Source organism: Sturnira hondurensis, unplaced genomic scaffold, assembly GCF_014824575.4.
Source record: "Sturnira hondurensis isolate 20B ecotype Veracruz unplaced genomic scaffold, ASM1482457v3 Scaffold0009733, whole genome shotgun sequence".
Taxonomy (NCBI): domain Eukaryota; kingdom Metazoa; phylum Chordata; class Mammalia; order Chiroptera; family Phyllostomidae; genus Sturnira; species Sturnira hondurensis.
In genome coordinates, this window is record NW_028082364.1 from 7,286,816 (window position 1) to 7,304,443 (window position 17,628).

The 17,628-nt window shown below is 65.5% G+C and overlaps 1 protein-coding gene across 2 annotated transcripts in view; it reads right to left on the minus strand.

The window, feature by feature from the left end:
* Positions 1-8,676, minus strand: part of ELFN1 (extracellular leucine rich repeat and fibronectin type III domain containing 1) — a 42,719-nt gene extending 34,043 nt beyond the window's left edge. The window contains exon 1 of one of the 2 annotated variants that reach the window (XM_037057944.1): positions 8,577-8,676. The gene's annotated coding sequence lies outside the window, so the exon portion shown is untranslated. Of the gene's footprint in view, positions 1-4,853; positions 4,883-8,576 lie in introns of those variants that run through there. The other variant, XM_037057945.1, reaches the window with a different exon arrangement.
* Positions 8,677-17,628: the final 8,952 nt, after the last annotated feature.

The window sequence follows — 17,628 nt, forward strand, 5'->3', positions numbered from 1 at the left end:
AGCGCGCCCCTCTCTCCACGATGGATAAGGACGGGGAAAACGGGTTTTGCTCCACAGACTGTTTTTCTCTTCAGGAACGCAGGGCCGACGTTCCGAGCAGTGTCAAAACAGATGTTGCAAGCTCGTCTGCCTCTCCAACATCAGCGTCCTCCGCCCAGCCCAGACTCCCCGGTCTCTCCTCGGCGCTGGCTTGTGCCCACTGGTGCCCCAAAAGCCCTGCGGCCCGGGCGAGCACAGGGAGCTTGGGAAGCTGGGCTCCAGCCTCGCACCTCGGCTGCTCAGACTCCCAGAGGATTCTCGCGGGGAGGACAACACATGTGTAGCAGCTCTCCGCAGCCTCACGCCCCAGGCCTGCAGCCTCCCCTGCCGACCTCTTGCCCTCGCCGACCTCTGGCCCCTGGTGGCTGCCACTCTGGCCTCACTGTTCCTCCGAAAGGCCATGCTGGCTGCTGCCACAGGGCCTTGGCATTTGCTGCTCCTCCCAGCCCCCTCCTCCCTGCCTGTCTGCACACCCAGCAGGGCGCAGCGGAGCACAAGGGCGGGGGCTGAGGGACCCACAGGACAAAAGCAGGAGCCCTGGGGACGCTAGGAGCATCAGAACTTGCCTCAACAGTGCAGACTCACCACCACCACCTTCCCTGGCGAAGGGAGACCAGGCTGTGAGGGGCGGGGACCTACAGCTGGGCCCTTCCAGAAGCTTCCATCAGGCTATCAGAGGCAGGGGAGTCGCCTCTGTGGGGATGGCCGAGGCCCCAGGGCAGGTCAGGAAGCACATCCTGAGGGTGCCGGTCCGAGTGGAGGTTGGGGCGGTGGCATGAGCACTGTGCGGGAGCGGGGTGTCCACACCGCGGAGGGGTGCTGGCCCGGCAGGGACAAGGCACCGCCTACTGCGTGCGCAGGGCCCGGAGAGTCCCCTGTGCAGACGAGTCCGTCCCTGTGCCGCCTGCGGGCCAGCGCGGAGCTGCCTGCGTCTGTGTGCGCCACAGGCAGCGGATGACTAAGGGCCCGAGTCTGGTCTGCCGGAAACAACCCGGGGATCTGTCGGCAAACAGGGGGACGCCTGGCTGTCAGTCACGGCCCAGGGCCCCGCCCGGGGGGACAGCCCCATGGGCCGCAGCTTCCCAGGGGGGCAGACCCGGCCTCTGCTCACAACTCAGGTGGCCGGGACTCCCCAACGGCTTACAGTCCCCTCGTCCGTCTAGGGAAGTGGCCACTGGCAGGCTTCTGGGGGCTACGAGGGGCAGACAGTGGGGGCTCTGGGAGCACTGGACCCCCACCGGTCTCCAGAGAGCTGTGGGCGGGGCCTCTGCAGCCCCTCCTCTGGGCGGGGGTCCTGAGGGGCCTCTCCACTCGCTCCAGGGGCAGGAAGGCATGGCTGGGGACAGTGTGAGGGCTGACCTCTACAGGCTCTGACACTGGCTGGGCCTCAGCTTCCCTGTCTGATTCACCCGGGGTTGGCTTGGGACACCTCACAGTGAAATGGACTGGTGTTCACTGCCCCACAGGGCAGCTGGACAGCCCCCCAGGCTGCCCCCCACACTCTTGGCCCCATGGGTGCCCAGCCTGGCGTCTCCCTTCGACCAGCCTTGTTTGGGGGTGCTGAGGCTGACAGAGGAGGGGCCCAGCCTGATGCCTGGAGGCGTCCGTGCCGGCCTCTGTGGTGTGCACCCGTCTCCGGTTTGCGGCGTCCATCACCGGTCTCCTCCCTGGACACAAGCTCCGCCAACACCGGGGCCTCTCACGGTCTGGCCCCCAGGCTCCAGCCGAGCGTGCAGCAGGCCCTCAGCAGATTTGCTGCGTGAAGCAGGCAGGAACTCTGCTAGCTCCAATGGGCAGAAGTGTCTGTCCCTGCCCCGGTGGCCACCGTGTCTGTCTGTCTGTCAGTGCCAGAGCAGAGCGCTCTCTCCACCCCTTCCCCCCACCTCCACCCTGCCCGAGTGCCAAGCTGAGCCAGCTCTCAGCAGGTGACAGGCGGGCAGGGGCTGTGTCCACAGCAGCCACCCCACTCCTTGCTCACCCCCAGGGCTGCCATCTGGCATAAGGTGTGTGTAGGGGGTGACAAGGAGCAGGAGACCCCAGCAGCTGAGGCTTCGCCACTGTACTCGAGTTCCGGTGCACCCCTTCCAGCCCCCTCTCTGTCCCCACAGTGTTCAGCCTCGGACCACACGTTGTCCGCCTGGGCCTCTGTCTCCTCCTCTGTATAGTGGGTGCAGGGAGGGGTGGCACCCAAGTCCCCGCCACATTGGGGCTCCTGTCCTGACTGCAACAGAGACCCACAGGAGGCCAGTGGGCACCCAAGCTTCCGCTGGAAGGAGAAATTGGAATCCGCACAAAACAGAAAGGAAAGGGGGGAGGGCAGGGCGGAGAGGAGGACAAGTGGGGGTGACAAAGGTACCCAACACGCCCATGGCGGTGCCACCAGGTTCACGCCGGGATATCTCGGCCCCATCACTCGGTGCTGGGGATCCACCTCCTGCCTGTCACTCATGGGCGTTTTTCATCCTGTGCCCCCCCCAACAGGCACTATCCCCCCCACGTCAGTGTGGTCTGTCTGCTTGCTTCCTGCCCAGATACCCAAACACTGGTCCCACGCCTCTGCTCCCAAATCCCTCCCGTGGCTCCAGCACCTTCTGGAACACAGGGTCCTCGCTGAAGGGGCCGCGGGGGCTCTGAGCCAGCGATCCCAGGAGGGCAGGCCCCTGAGCACTTAGAAATTCCGCTGACATGAAGAGCTGGCGTGTGCGCATGTGTCAGCCACACTCAGATGTCGGGCGAGGCAGATGCCCCCTCTTGCCCCATTGACCCCAATCTCGGCCCTGTGAGCCTTTCTCCCCCGGAGCGGGCGACCCTGGCAGGAGGCATTTAGGGGCCAAACACCGTCGCCCTAAAAACCTAGGAGGGTCGCTGGGTCCAGGCCGTGGCCTTCGGCACCTGGCCCCTTGTCTCTCTGGGTCATGGACAGAGAGCTGGGGCCCAAAGCACTTGGAAGAATGGCCATGTATTCCAGAGGGAGCCCTGAGGGAGCACAGGGCAAGGGACCCCGCTCTCCCTACTCCCCAAGTCTGCCCCCAGCACGCCCCTGCAGGCCCCCTGCCCTCCAGGACCACCTGGAGGCCTGTGCTGACCTCTCCCAGAGTCAGGGCAGCCTGCTCACAGGCGGTGGGTCAGCCGCTGTATCACCGTGAACAGCACACAGGCAGGGGTCCCGCTGCGGGCAGGGGTCAGCTGGGCTCCTGCCCACGGAAATGNCTCTCCCTACTCCCCAAGTCTGCCCCCAGCACGCCCCTGCAGGCCCCCTGCCCTCCAGGACCACCTGGAGGCCTGTGCTGACCTCTCCCAGAGTCAGGGCAGCCTGCTCACAGGCGGTGGGTCAGCCGCTGTATCACCGTGAACAGCACACAGGCAGGGGTCCCCGGCTGGCTGGGGCTGCACGGGGTCCCGCTGCGGGCAGGGGTCAGCTGGGCTCCTGCCCACGGAAATGAGGACCTAAGTGCGGGGAGCCCAGCTGGGCTCCACTCCCCACACCCGGAGTGCAGGTGGGCACCCCCATGGGGGGGGACCCTGGAGTGTGTCCCTCAGTCTCAGGGGTGTCTCCTCTTCTGATGAAGTGGGAGGTGCCTCAGTGGGGCAGTGCATCTGTCCCCTGGGCTTCCAGCTGCTCTGCTGTCAGGTGAAAGTTGCCAGGGATGGGGGCACAGAGGCCAGGGGCCTGCTGGCAGGAGTGAGGAGAGTGTCTGTGGCTTCCAAGGCCCCCCTGCGCCGCCTTCCTCCGGGGCTTGGGTTCCTGCCCTTCCCTGCTCCCCTAGCCCCACACCCTTCACAAGGGCCTCTGGGGGTTTAGGCCCTGCCCCCGCATGCCTGAGGCTGTGCTGGAGCCCCCACGCCTGCCCCAGAGGACTCTGGGGCCCTCTCCGCGCTGATCCTTCCCCGGGAGCCCCTTCCACAGGGTGCACGGTGCCACGCTGCCCCCACTTCTCAGATGCAGAAGCTGAGGCTCTGACAGGTGACCTGCCCCCAAGGTCACACCACTGATGCCTGTCAGAGTGATTCTGATGAGGCTGTGGGTCTGCGTTGAAAGGGGAACCCCTGCAAGGGCCCCGCTCGAAGCCGCAAGCAGGTGACCTGCGACTTTTCACAGGAGAGACCCCCACCTTTCCAGGCAGGTCGGGGCAAGGAGCCTCAGCGCCCCTGCCCCCAAGGAAAGACGCTGACTCGGGTCCCAGTGGGGGCGAGGGATGGAGCGAAGGCCCCTCCCATGCCAGAGGTCTGACTTCCCCACCGCGGAACGCAGCCCCTCCCGTGTATGTGGCTGGACTGTCCCTGTTGCCGGTGCCTTGTGAGGCGGCGCAGGAACATTGTGGGCGGGGGCGGGGGGGGGCAGTCAGTCAGGGCGGTGATNTTGTGAGGCGGCGCAGGAACATTGTGGGCGGGGGGGGGGGGGGGCAGTCAGTCAGGGCGGTGATGCGGGAACCGACGCGGGTCTGGGACCGTGGCGGGGGGGCAGCGCAGGGAGCAGCAGTTCTGGGCCGTCGGGCCGGGTGCGGACGGCGGGGGTGGGGGGCGAAGGAAGAGGCACGTCCCCGCGAGAAAGCAGGAGTGCGCGGCGCAACAGCGACCGGGGAGGTCCGGGGACCCCGACCCAGACCCCTGCTCTGCCGGGCGGAACCTAGCGCCCGCTCCACTGTCTCCAAGTTCCTGCAACTTTACCCGCTGTGCTCCGAGGGCGCAGGAAGAGAGCGGGGGCGCGCGGGGGCGCGAGGTGAGGGTCAGCCGCGCCGCCCCGCGAGTGGCAGGAGTGCCGCGTCCCGGTTCTGCTGGCTCTCGGTCCCGGGCTCCGCGGGCTCCGCGCTTACCTGACCGCCGCTGTCCTGGTGCTGCGCCCGTCGCCGCCGCCGTCCTTCAAGCTCTAACTTCGCTCCGGGGATTGAAATTCCTCCCCAGCTTCGCCCATCGATCCGCGCGCGGCCCCGCCCCTCGCCTCCCGGGCAGGGGGGGCCCTGTTCTCGCGCGCCCTCCCTCCGAGCTCCGCTCCCTCCCCCTCGCTCCTCTCGCTGGAGTCCGGCTCCGAGGCTCGCCCTCCCCCTCGCCCCTCCCTACCGAGCCCCCTCCGCGCGCCGGGCCTCCTCGCCTCCTCGCTCCCTCCCTCCGCGGCTCCGGAGCCCAGGGGCCAGGGGGCAGGGCTGCGGGGTTTCCTCGCCGGCCCTCTCACCCCCCCCCCGGCAGGGGCGCGGCGGGGGCGGTGCTCAGGGTGGGGGAGCGCGCAACAGCTGTGGCCTGGCTAAGCCACCCGCGACCCCCTCACAGGAAGCAAAGCCAAGTCGTTCTCTGGTCCGGTCGGCCCGGCCCGCGTGAGAGAAGGCGGGGACCTAGGGGCAGGGACCGCCGAGGGGGGGCACTGGTAGGGCCGGGCGCCCCCCAACCCTGGCCCCCTTCCTTCCCTCACTCACCCCAACCTCTGGGAGGCCTCTGGGGGGCTCTCACACACTCTGCCCGCCTAGTTTGACCCTGGCAACCTGCATCTGCGGAAACCCCTTCTGCTCGTTGGCGAGTAAACTGAGTCAAGAGAGGCCTCGAGGCTCGCCCCGCGCCACTCTGCTCGCCGGAAAGGCAGCCTCCACCCCCAGGACGGAGCGTCCTCGGGTCCGGACTCCTCGCCCTGGCAGTGCCCTCGGCCAGCCCCGGGGGGCGGGCGGCTGGGTCCCCGTGCAGCCCGGCCGGGCCCCGCGGCGCGCGCGCCCCTCCCCGCTTCCTGTCCCCCCCGCCCGCCTCTGGTTGCCGGCCTCAGTACCCCCGGCACGCTCTCCGCTCCCGCCAGCAGCTGGGCAATTCACCGAGCATACAAAAGAGTTGACTCAATTCAAAGGCAGCAAATCAAGATAAATCCTATAGTGTGGGGGGACGGAGAAGGCCGTGAATGAGCCGCCACAGCGCAAGCGGCCCTACAGGGGCTGGGCGCGGAGGGCCGGCCGGGCTGGGGGAGTGGGCCCTGAGCGGCGCCCCTGCCTGCCGGGCGGGGCTTCTCTGAGGGCGGTGCAGAGCCATACGGGGTGGGCTGGGACGGAAGGCTGTGTGGCCCAGGGCTGCACGCAGGTTCTGGGGGCGCGCATCAGCAGCCCAGAGTAGGGTGAGGCACACCGAGAAAGGCAGCCGGCCCGCGGCGGAATCTCCTTGCACTGCCCCCTACCCTGACCCCGGCCCAGCAGGTGCAGGCCGAGGGCAGGCCCTTATCTGTCACCAGATGGGTACTACAAGCCTCAGAAATGCCAGCCCTGGGCACAGGGGATAGAGCGAGTGAGGGCTGACCCATCCTCCCTGTGGTCTAAACACCTCCCCCCCCACAGCTGTACTTCCCACGGAGGGAAGCTGGTCCTCCCCGGCACAAGGGGCCCCGGTCACTGTCCAGAGGTCCCAGCAAGCAGCCGCCCAGCCCCTGGCCCCGCCGGCCCTGTGCAGTGGGCGCACAGAAGGGAAGGTGGGCCCCGCAGAGGTTTGCCTTTCCCAGGCAAACCCGCCAGAGTTGCGGACTCCCCAGACCCGCCCACCGAGCAGCTCTGGCTCTGGAAGGGCCGGCCTGGTGCTGGACAGGCGCCCCAGAGTCTCCGGGGCAGTGCTGGGCGTCTGCCCTGAGTCACATCACGACCTCTCGCGACACCCCCGGCACAAGTGCCGAGCCCCTGCCTGTGTACATGCGGGCCCCAGGCCCTTGACCAGCATGGCCTCACAGGTCTGTGGACGCTCAAGGTCAAGGGTCTTCTGAGGAGCTCAGAGGTCAGATGGAAGGGCAGGTGAAGGTCCCCATACACAAGGGCCAGGGAGCCAGCTCACAGTTCAGGGCAAAAGGGACCAGAGCAGGACTAGCCATGGGGTCCTCGGCATTGCCCCGCCTTCCGGGGCAGAGGCCCGGGTCGCTGCTCCCCACCCCCCCACCCTGGGCCAGCACACTCTGGCCGCCAGCATGTAAGTCATTAATTCTGTGACCGAGACATGGCCTCCACCAGCAGTGAGGACATCTGTCACGGACCGCACACTGGGGGGCCCTGCCGGCCCCCAGACCCGGAGCTGGGAAGAGGATGGACAGAGCCCTCACTCACAAAGACTGGGGCTGGGGGGCGGGGGGCGCGCCAGAGTGCCAAGGCTGCCTCCAAGTCCACGGAGGGGGGCCACCGGCGCCAGCCGCGGTGTTCAGGCCCCACGCTGCTTGGCGCTGGGCTCAGCAGACCAGGAGAAGAGAAGTACCCCCTGGCCCCCACCACCCCCAATCCTCCCATCCATTCAAGTTTGGGGTGGGGTGCAGGAGGAAGCCAAATTCCCTCGGGGCTTCGGGGTGCAGGAAGGCGACGCTGGAAGGGGAGCCACCAGGACGTTGCCTGCTCCCAGCTTGTGCCACCGAGGCTACATCCCAAGCCTTCTAGGGAGCATCGCAGGTCCCCTCTGCTCTCCACACCCCCTAGGCTGCCCGAGGAGCACCCCACTCCCCACTGCCCCCCAGAAGAGGTGGCGATGGAGGAGGGCAGTGCGTTGGGAGGGAGAAGAGTCGCCGAGCCCCCGGGCCCCGGGGACCCCGCCCCGCCAGGAGGAGGGCTAGCGGGGACTGTGCCGGACGCTTGCCGGCCCGGCCCGGCTCCCGACTAATGGCCACCACAGGCCACACCATGCAGTTTGAGAAGGGAAAAAGTTGGGGGGTGACACCCCGAGACCGGAAAGAAGGCGGGGGAGGAGGACAGGGGGCTTGGAGGGAAGGGCGGCAGGGTGGGGACCTTGGTGGCAGGGGAGGAGCCAGCTCGCGGCCAGGGGTCGCACCCCAGCCCGCAGCCCACCCCAGCGGCGCGGCTTCCCGACCAGCTGAGGCTCGGGTCGCGGGTGCCCGTTGATCCCCGAGAGCGGGTAGATCCCGCGAGCTCTGTGGCGGCGGAGCTACCGGACTGGGCCCGGGGTGTCCTGTTACCACCCCTCCGAGGAGTCCGGTGGCGGCTCAGGGAGGCACTCGGCCCCATCCACGCGGGAGGTGCGAAGGCCGGGTCCCCACGGTCCACTCCCTGCGTGCCCTCAACTACGAAACAGGGTCCAGATGGGGGGAGTCCCCGGACCAGCTTGGGGTGCCGCGACACCCACCGTGCGCCCCCGCCCGCCGCCCAGCCCGCCTTTCGTTCTGAGCTCAGGAAAGTTTCGGGGTCCCCTCGGCGCCTCCAAGCCCGAGGGGCGCGGAGTGCCCGTCCTGCGAGCCTCAGCGCAGGGGAGGGAAGTTTGTCCGGATGGAGCTCGGCGACCGCTAACTTCGGGGGCACCGGCCTGGGAACCCGGGGATAGGGGCGGAGTCCGGATCGCGGACTCCACAAGCCGCAGACAAAGCCCCACGCCCGGGAGAGACGCGGCCCCGGCGCTGCTGCTCAGGGAAGGGCGCGGGGGCGGGGGCGGCCGGGCTCGGAGAACCGCTGGGGACCCGCGCCCGCCCCCGCGGCTGCCGGGGAGGAAAGGTCCCTCCCCGCCTCCTCCCTGGGCGGGGCCGCGCGGGCCGCGCTGCTGCGGCACCAGGACCCCGGCCCCCCGCAGACCCTGCCCCTGAAGCCCCTTCCTACCTGGGCCGAGGAGCGGGCCCGGGGCTGGAGGCGCGGCCGCGGCGGGCGGAGCGTGCGCGCTCAGGACCCCAGAGCGCCGCGGCTTCCCCTCCTTCCTCCTCCTCTTCCTCCTCCGGGCTCGCAGGCTCCAGACAGATCTCCTCCCCCTCGCGCCCTGCCCGCCCCTCCCGGAGCCCGCCGGGCTGGGCTCGGCCTGCGCCGGGGCCGGAGCGGGGCGGCGGGAGCCCGGCTGCGGCGCTCACTGCGTCAAGCGCGGGCCGAGCGCAGGGCGGCGGCGGGGACCGCGCGCTCCGAGCCCGGGGCCGACCGGGCAGGCGGGGCGGCGGCGCCGAGGGGCCGGGCGGCTCGGGCTCCGGCTCGAGCGCGAGCGCGGCGGCGGCAGCGCCGAGGCTGTAGCACATTCTCCTGAGCGCGCTGGAAGGTGCCGTGGAGAAGCGCAGCAGGGCGGGTGGAGGAGGGGCGGGGGCGGCCGAAGGAGCCGGCGGCCGTGTCGCTCCCGCACGTCGGTGGACCCGGGTGCGGTGGGGGTGCCCGTCCGCAGGGGTGACACGGGAAGGGAAGTTGGAGCGCGCGGTGGCGGCGGCGTGGGAAGCCCAGAGGCGGCCTCGAGCGCCCCCTGCCCCCGGCCCAGCCCACCACCGGGCGCAGAAGCCCCCGAAGGTCTGGGAGTCTGGACCGGTGGTGGCGACAGGAGGTGGCGCCTGCGGGGGGGGGCGGGGCGGGGGGCGTGTGCACGCGCCCGTGGACCTCGCCGTGTACACTGAGGCCTGAGAACCGCGTGAAACTTGACCCTAAACCAGACCCTGTGCGAGCGCGCGCGTCGGCGAGTGCAAATCCCCAGCCCGCGGGGGCGTGCACACGCAGGGGTGCGGGCCAGAGGGTGGTCGGGCCGCGGGGACTCGCCCTCCCGTTGCCCGCCCCGCGCTGGCCTGCGGTCGGCCAGGCTCCCTCCGACTCCCGCAGGTTCGGTTCGGCGGATTTCCCTCCCACCGCCCCCCGTTCCCCTGCATTCGCCTCCTGAACCCCTGAGCGTCCGAAATCGCTCCATCGACCTCTAAACCAGGATCTAAATCAGCAGCCCGCTTGCCGCCCGCGGCCCTCCCGGAGCGGCCACACGCCGGGCCTGGGTGTCGCTCTGGACCCCGGCCCTGCCCAGCCTGCGGCGGGCGCGTCGGGTGAAAATTTCAAACCAGGCTCAAGAGCGCCCCCGCCCGGCACAGCCTGCGCGCTGCCTCCGGAGCCGCGGGGTTCGGAGCTGCGGGCGGGGACCCCAGCGGGAGCCGCGCGGGACCCTTGGGGCACGCCCCTTGCGCCAAGTCCCGGCGCCGCCGTCTCCTCCCACAGGGCGGAGGCTGCGCGCCTGGGAGCGCACACGGCACCGAGGAGGGGCTGCTGGCCCGTGGGGGGTCCCCTGGGTGCTGGGGGCCGAGCCCTGGGGCAGGCGGGCGAGTGGTGCGTGAGGCTGGGGTCAGCGGGGCCGAAGGCTGTTGGGCGAGGGCGGCTCGCAGGGCTCCAGTTCAGTCCGGTCCAGCGGCCTCTCCGCAGCCCACAAACTCCCTCCCAGCTCAGGACACGACCCCACACCCCCGTGAGACAGCGAAGGCCCCAAAGGGGGCGGGGTGGGGGGAGGAGACGCCACCACCTTTCTGGGACTCTCGGACCAGAGGATAACAGTCGAGGATGAAGCACTGCCTGTGGGCTGTCCTGTCCTTCAGTCCCTGCAGTGTGGGGGCGGAGGCTGGCCTGGGGTCTCTGTCCCCTCGGTCAGTGGCCCAGAGCTGCCTCCTGGGCAGGCCGCTGAGCAGCCGTTTCCTGTAGCTGGTCCAGCCAACTGCCCTGGCACCCTACCCCATATGCCACCCCCCATCAGTGCCGCCCAGTCCACACCTACCCCGCCCCCGGAATTGCCCGGCTCACCTCCTGGCCGGTCGGTGCTTGCTGCCTGCCTCAGTCAGTGCACCCTCCAAACCCGCAGAAGTGAGTGTGAGGGGCGTACGCGGCTTCTCAGGAGACCTGGCCCCCAGCTGCATAGGAGCTGGGTCGGCAACCCCCACCTCAGGACGGGCCCCAGTGCCCTCTGGGAGAAGTGAGGTGGGCAGGGAGGGTCCTCGTGGCCTGGGGCTGTGGGACCACCACCTTCCCCAGTGGGCCCGCTCCCCTGGGCGCCCTCGGATTCCCTGGCTGAGTGCTTGACACACAGAGGTTGGGCTCTCAGGGGAGCAGTGCGGCACACTGGCCTTAGTGCCACCTGACCGGCCAGAGGGGTGACCAACTCGGGTTCCGAAAAAATGGGGACTCACTGGTGTCTGCAGTCTGCATCCAGCCCCTCTCTGTTCTAGGGATGGCCTGAGTGGGAGTCCGGTCGGTCACCCATGCTGGAAGGCAGGGAGGGCCACAGGTGAGGACACGAGTTGGAAAGAAACAACATATCCACCTTCCAACTGGAGCAAAGAGCCCCCATATATAAACAGCACTTGCAAATCAATAGCACACATACCCAAGAAGAAAAACACGTGGGCAGAGGTCATGAATGGAGAAGGAAGTATAAAAGGACACTCAGGCATGTGGGGGGGAAAGTGCACATTTAAAATATCAGATGGGAGAAAAAACTGTCAGATGGGCACAGACCAAGCAGCGCTGCCAGCTGCGGGGGGGGGGGGGGGCAGGCGGGGGGTTGGGGTGGGCATGGAGACAGTGTCCTCATTCCAAACACTCGTATCCCCCGACCTAGCACTGACTTCCAGGAGTCTGTCCTGCAGACACTGCTCTTACCTGGGGACAGGGTGGATCGTGGCGCACAAGCTCACCGCCACTCGGTAACAGCAGGGGCCGCAACACCCTCGTGCTCGCTGCCAGCGGACGCCTGGCCGCATCGCGCACATCCAGACTCGGACTCGGGCGGGCGCGTGAGCAGGGGCTGGTGTGGGCTCGTCTCTGAGAACCTTCGTCGGGGGACGTGTCTGCAGCACGTTCTCCTGCGCTGTGCGCAAAAGAGTGAGACTCAAGGTTTCCCCTCCAGGGTGCGCGTGTAGGCGGAGCTGGGGAGGAGGTGCCTCCCCGCAGAAATGGGAGGTCCAGGACCTGAGAAACAGGCGGAGGGGATTTCCTCTCAAGTGGTTGTGAATGTGTCCTTGGCTGGTGAACAGTGGCATTCACACTTGAGGGCGCAGCTCCCTGAGTTTGGAGGAACATGCCCGTGTGGCCACCGCCCCTGTGGGGACAGTGAATGTTTCCCGTGCCCCAGCTGTGGGGCTGAATCTCCCCAAGCACCCGCGTCTGCCAGGTGACCTCAGTACCACGGGCCTGCCTGTCCTATTGCAGTAACAAAACTCAAATGAAAAATTGCTTCCCATCTGTCATCTCATCTGGTCCTCCCAGCCCCTCTCACAGGGGACCAGACTGAACTCCACAGGTGACCGAGATTTGACGGAGGAGACCCCTGAGGTCGGGTGGGGAGGAAAGCCCAGGGCTGTTTCTTTAAACAACTTTCTTATAGTGTAATAAACGCCATGCAATCCACCCGTTAACAGTGGACAATTCGATGGGTTTCAGCGCATTCACAGAACTGTGCCACTGTAACAAGGCGCAGCCAAGAGGGGGCCCCCAAATAGGGATTCGTAATGGGGTCCAGAACTCAATGTCCAGGGACTATTAGAGAAATATACATACAGGACGTCCTCGCCTCCACAAGGCTGAGCTGGGGGAAGGGACACATGGAGCAGGGCCACTGAGAGCTGGTTTATACAGCAACAGCTTTGCAGCTAACCTCTGGCGTGGTCATTTAACATATCTACAACCTTTAACTTGTTTCATGGATACGTTAAATAGCCGTGGCCATGCTTTGAGCCAGGGAGAATGGGAGCAACTTCCACCAAAATGTAACTGGGAGGCAACTGCCTGTAGTTACAGCGCCCGCGTGAGAGCTTGGAGATGATTGGCCCCACGCCCTGGGGCCACGCCTGCCCGGACTTACTCTGGCAGCCCAGGAAAGCTGGAAGGATACGGGAGTGCTGGCAGGTGTAAGTGATTGTGGGAGGGGTCGGAAATGGGGCTGCAGAGGAAGACTGGCGCGGGCATTTAAACCCAGGCGTGGCAGCCATACCAAGTCAGGACTGCAGGGCTTTGGTGGAGTTGGGGCCATGCACCTTGGGTGAGAGTTAGGGCCACACGGCTCTGGGGTGCTCCCTTTCGCCACATGGCTTAGGCAGCAGGAGAGACTTTGCCTGGAAGGAAAGGGATGAAAGGACTCTTGCTGCTGGGCCATGAGAAGGTGCCACATGGCTTTGGATTAACTGGAGAGCGTGGAGGCAGCGATACAGCTGATGGTGCCGGGAGCCCGAATCACAGACTTCTACTTCTTTTCCTGAGATATGGTACCCCAGACTGGGTAAAGGGGAGAAGGAAGGACTGTGTGCATCTGTGGGTATCCTAAAGGACTTGAGTATTTTAATGAAAACATTAAGTCATTACTCCAAGTCTGTGTAACTTTTAAATAAATAACTCCTTTCCTTTTCACCCATCTCTGGCATTGAGACACATCTTTCCTCTTGGCAGTGAGCAAAGTGAACCTAGTACGGGGGGAACCCCTGCAGAAAGGGGGGGTTCTTTTGGTAATAGTGTATCGTTCACCACCCCCCGGGTCTGTTCTGTGACACCATCACCTCCACAACCTCATCTGACAATATTTTTCACCCCAAAAGGAAACCCGTGCCCATTAGCCCCCACTCCCCACCACACCCCCGACCACACGCAGCCGTGTGGTCACAGCCACTTCCTGGCTCCACAGAGCTTTCCTGCCAGCGTGTCCGCAGCGCACCCGCGGTCTTTTCCACCGGCTTCCTTCCCCGAGCGCGTGTTTGGAGGTTCGCCTCCGTGGTCGCTGCCTCACCGGCCGTTTATTCCGCAGTGGCCGCCCGTGGCAGGGACAGGCCCCAGTTTCCTGCCCACTCGCCAGGCGACGCACCTTCGGGTTACTTGGGGAGGTTATGAACCAGCTGCAGTGAACGCTCATGGACAAGTCTTTGTATGAACTCGTGGTTTCATTCCGCTGGGATGTGAGGGCCTCTCTGCAGGCCATGTGCTGACTCTTGTCATTAACAGTTGGGAGAATTACCAAGCTACGTCATGCCCAAGGGGACTGGCCATCCCACCGTCAGCGTCTGGGGGCCTCTCTGCATCCTCGCCACAGGGCTCACAGTCCCTCTCGTGGGTGACACCCTGCCTGGTGGGTGGGAAGGCGTGTATTCCCCTGGCTTCATCCGCGTGCCTCTGGTGGCAAATGCGCGCCTCGCCCGTCTGTGTGTCTTCCTCGGGAATGTCTATGCAGAACTTTGCCCATTTTTAAATCGGGTTATTTATATCTTATTATTATTGAGGTGTGAGTTCTTCGTATCATCCAGACACAAGCCCCTAACTAGATATGTAATTTGCAAATGTGTTCTCCCCGTCTGTGGGCTGCTTTTTCATGCTCTCGTTGGAATCGTTCAGAGCACCAGGACCTTTGTTTTGATGAAGTCTGGTTCTTCCTTTCTTCACGGGTGTTTTGGGGATCCCGGCTAAGAAGCCTCGCCTAAGGCGAGACTGGCTTCCGGCTCCCTTCTAGTTTTACAGCTGTAGCTGTAATATTTAATATTTAATCTCTGATCCATTCAGTTCATTTTTTAAAGATTTTACTTATTTATTTTTAGGGAGGGGAAGGGAAGGAGAAAGAGAGAGAGAGAAACATCAGTGTGTAGATGCCTGTCACGTGACCCCCACTGGGGCCCTGGCCTGCAACCCAGGCATGTGCCCTGACTGGGAATCGAACCTGCAACCCTTTGGTTCGAAGCCCACGCTCAATCCACCCAGCCATGCCAGACAGGGCGCTGAGTTCATCCTGTGTGTGGTGTGAGGCAGGGCTCTGGCTTCATCCCCTTGCGTGTGGACGTCCAGTTTCCGAGTTCTGTTGGCCGAAAAGACTGTTCTTTCCCCGTGCAATGGGCTGGCTCCTGTCAGACATGAGCTGATGGTAAATGGAAGAGTTTGTTTCTGCCCCTAGGCCTGTCTTTCTCCTGGTATCTCTGTCTGGACGGCAGACGTGCGGGTCCTCTGACTTTATTCTGCTTTTTTTTTCTTTTTAGTGTGTAATGCCCCTTTATTTTTTAAAATACATTTTATTGATCATGCTATTACAGTTGTCCTATTTTCCCCCCCTTCACTCCCCTCCGCCCTGCACACCCCCTCCCACCCACGTTCCTCTCCTTTAGTTCATGTCCATGGGTCGTACATAGAAGTTCATTCTGCTTTTTCAAGACCACTTCATCCGGTCCCGAGCTCTTGAACCCAGTGCGAAGCCCGCTGGGCCCCGCGCCTCCCTGAGCCGCTGCAACTCACATGGCCGCCCCCACAACTCTGGGGCCGAGGCGTGCGCCCCACTGTGCGCAGTCCTCACGGTGTGTAAGCACTCTACCTGCATGAACCCTTCTGTACCACGGGGGTCGAAACCCATCCCCACCCATCTGCACCTCCCCAGAGGCAGAGAAAGACCCCTGACAGGGAGCCACCAGCCCTGTCCTGAGCCCTGATGGGAAGGTCTCAGGGTCCCGGCTGAAGGAGACCAGCTCTGGGGGCCACACAGCCTGGCCTTGGCCCTCAGCTCCCTGTTCCCCTGGGGCCAGTGCCCACCTAGGACCTGTCTGACCTGGGGGCCTCGTCCCCCGATGTACCTTCTATTCCTTTTTTTGGGGGGGGTCTGGCAGGACACGGTCACCCCTCGCCAAGGCCACAGGCAGTGGGGTACTTGGCTCACATCACCACCCAGGCATGGACAGCAAGGTGCTGCTGCACCCCCATTTTGCAGATGGGAATGTGAAGCCCTCAGACAGGCAGGGACCCATCTAGCATCCTGGCACATCAGAGGCAGGGTTGGGCTCGAGACTGTGGGTACCCAAGGCCTGAGGGAGCCCCTGCCTGATCAGGAATGCTGTGGCCTGGGGCAGACACATCGCAGCCAAAGGCTTGCAACAACTTCTATGGGCCCCAGAGGGCCCAAGTGTGGGGGCGGAGAACACGCATGCACTCCCAGAGGCCGGCCGGGCCCAGAAGAGAGGCTCCAGGGTGAGTTTGCAGGTGGCCTCAGCTCTGAGCTGGGTGCCCGCGCCTTCCTGCCTGAGCATGTTCAGAGGGCAGGGTACGAGGGGCCCTTTGTGACTGTTCTACACGAGACCCTCTCAGTTCCCACTGGCTTCTCCTTGCCTGGACGGCGCCCTGGGGACCCCATGGATCCAGAACTGGCTGTGGCCTCACGGGGAGCCGGGAGGGGACACAGATCCCACTGAATGAGGGCCGCGTGTTCCTTCCCAAAGAGCGGGGAGGGCGGCCCATCTGACGAGCCGGGGCCTGGGAGCCGGTAATTAATGAAGATGGGCGATGATGGGCCATCTGTCCCGCCGCACTGTGCAGGGGCCATCGGAGCCCTCATTAGGCATTCCTCGGCCGTCTCCCCACAGATGTTGGCGGTGGACGTGGGGGCCCCCCTGGGAAGATGGGGTCCATCACATGCAGGCTAACTGCATGGAGAGGGCGGAGCTTAGCAACAGTTCAACACCCCCCCCCGCCCCCTGCCAGGCCAGGGGCCCCCCATCGGCCTCCACCTGGGAAGGGGCACAAAGTGCAGATGTGGGGGTAGGGCCGGCCGGGCTCCACTTGTTCCCTGTGTGACCTTGGGCACGCGCCAGACCTCCGCACCTACACTGCCACACCGCAGTGACGGCAAGGCAAGGATCGGGATGGTGCCAGTGTGCATGCTGAAGGTTCAAGGACCAAGGGTCCCCACTCCACTCCCAAACAAGGNGGTCCATCACATGCAGGCTAACTGCATGGAGAGGGCGGAGCTTAGCAACAGTTCAACACCCCCCCCCGCCCCCTGCCAGGCCAGGGGCCCCCCATCGGCCTCCACCTGGGAAGGGGCACAAAGTGCAGATGTGGGGGTAGGGCCGGCCGGGCTCCACTTGTTCCCCGTGTGACCTTGGGCACGCGCCAGACCTCCGCACCTACACTGCCACACCGCAGTGAGGGCAAGGCGAGGATCGGGATGGTGCCAGTGTGCGTGCTGAAGGTTCAAGGACCAAGGGTCCCCACTCCACTCCCAAACAAGGACGGGGTCTCACACAGGGGGCTTCGTGGAGCCCGGAGTCCGAGAGCCAGGCAAAGCACCTGGCACAAGTGGGTTCTCCACTGGACAGTGGGACACGGGGCCACCCCGGAGGAGCACAGGGCTGGGCACCCAGGAAAGGGTGAGTCAGGTAAGCGGTGGGAGATGCAGGGCAGCCGGGGTTCAGCGTGCGCAGAGGCATGGGGGAACGGAACAGCCCGCAGTGGTCTGGAGCCAGCAGGCAGCTTGCTCTTGGCAGTTTGCAGGCCTGGGCAGGGCACCAGGGACAAGCAGGGCCTGGCCTCCGGAGTCTCACGGCGCCGGCCTCTGCGGCAGTGTCACGGCTCCCCAGGCCACGTCCCCTCTGGACAAAGGCCACACAGCTTCAGAGTGGGGCTGTCCCACACAGGGCGCACCTGGGGAGGGCCTGCGCAGGAGGGGGCACCGAGGCACAGAGTTGAGGGCTTGTCCAAGGTCAGGCAGCGTGAGCCGTGTGGCTGGGCTTCTCCCTGCAGGCCAACCCCAGACAGTGAAGGCCCTGCTCACCCTGATCCTGCTGGCCAAGGGTCTCCCAACCCCTCCACACCCCTCTGCCCCAGCTGCCAGGACCCCGACACCCTCTCTGTTGTGCCTGCAGCTCCCACACCTCTCCCCCCAACCATCTCTGACCAGGGAATGGCCAGCTGAGCATTCCCTGGCCATGGCAACAGGGACACTGGACCCCAGGCCTCTCTGGTTACCATCCCAGGTCACCCAACCACTAGCCCAGCACAGCCTAGGAGAACCCAAGCCTCCAGCCTTGCCCCCAACACAAAGGAGTCCCCAGTGGTTGGAAGGGAAACTGAGTCCCCAGTTGTGGGTTGAGAGTTGAGATGGGCACTGAAGCCCAGGCCCAGGGTCGTCCCCACTCAGGTGAGGGTC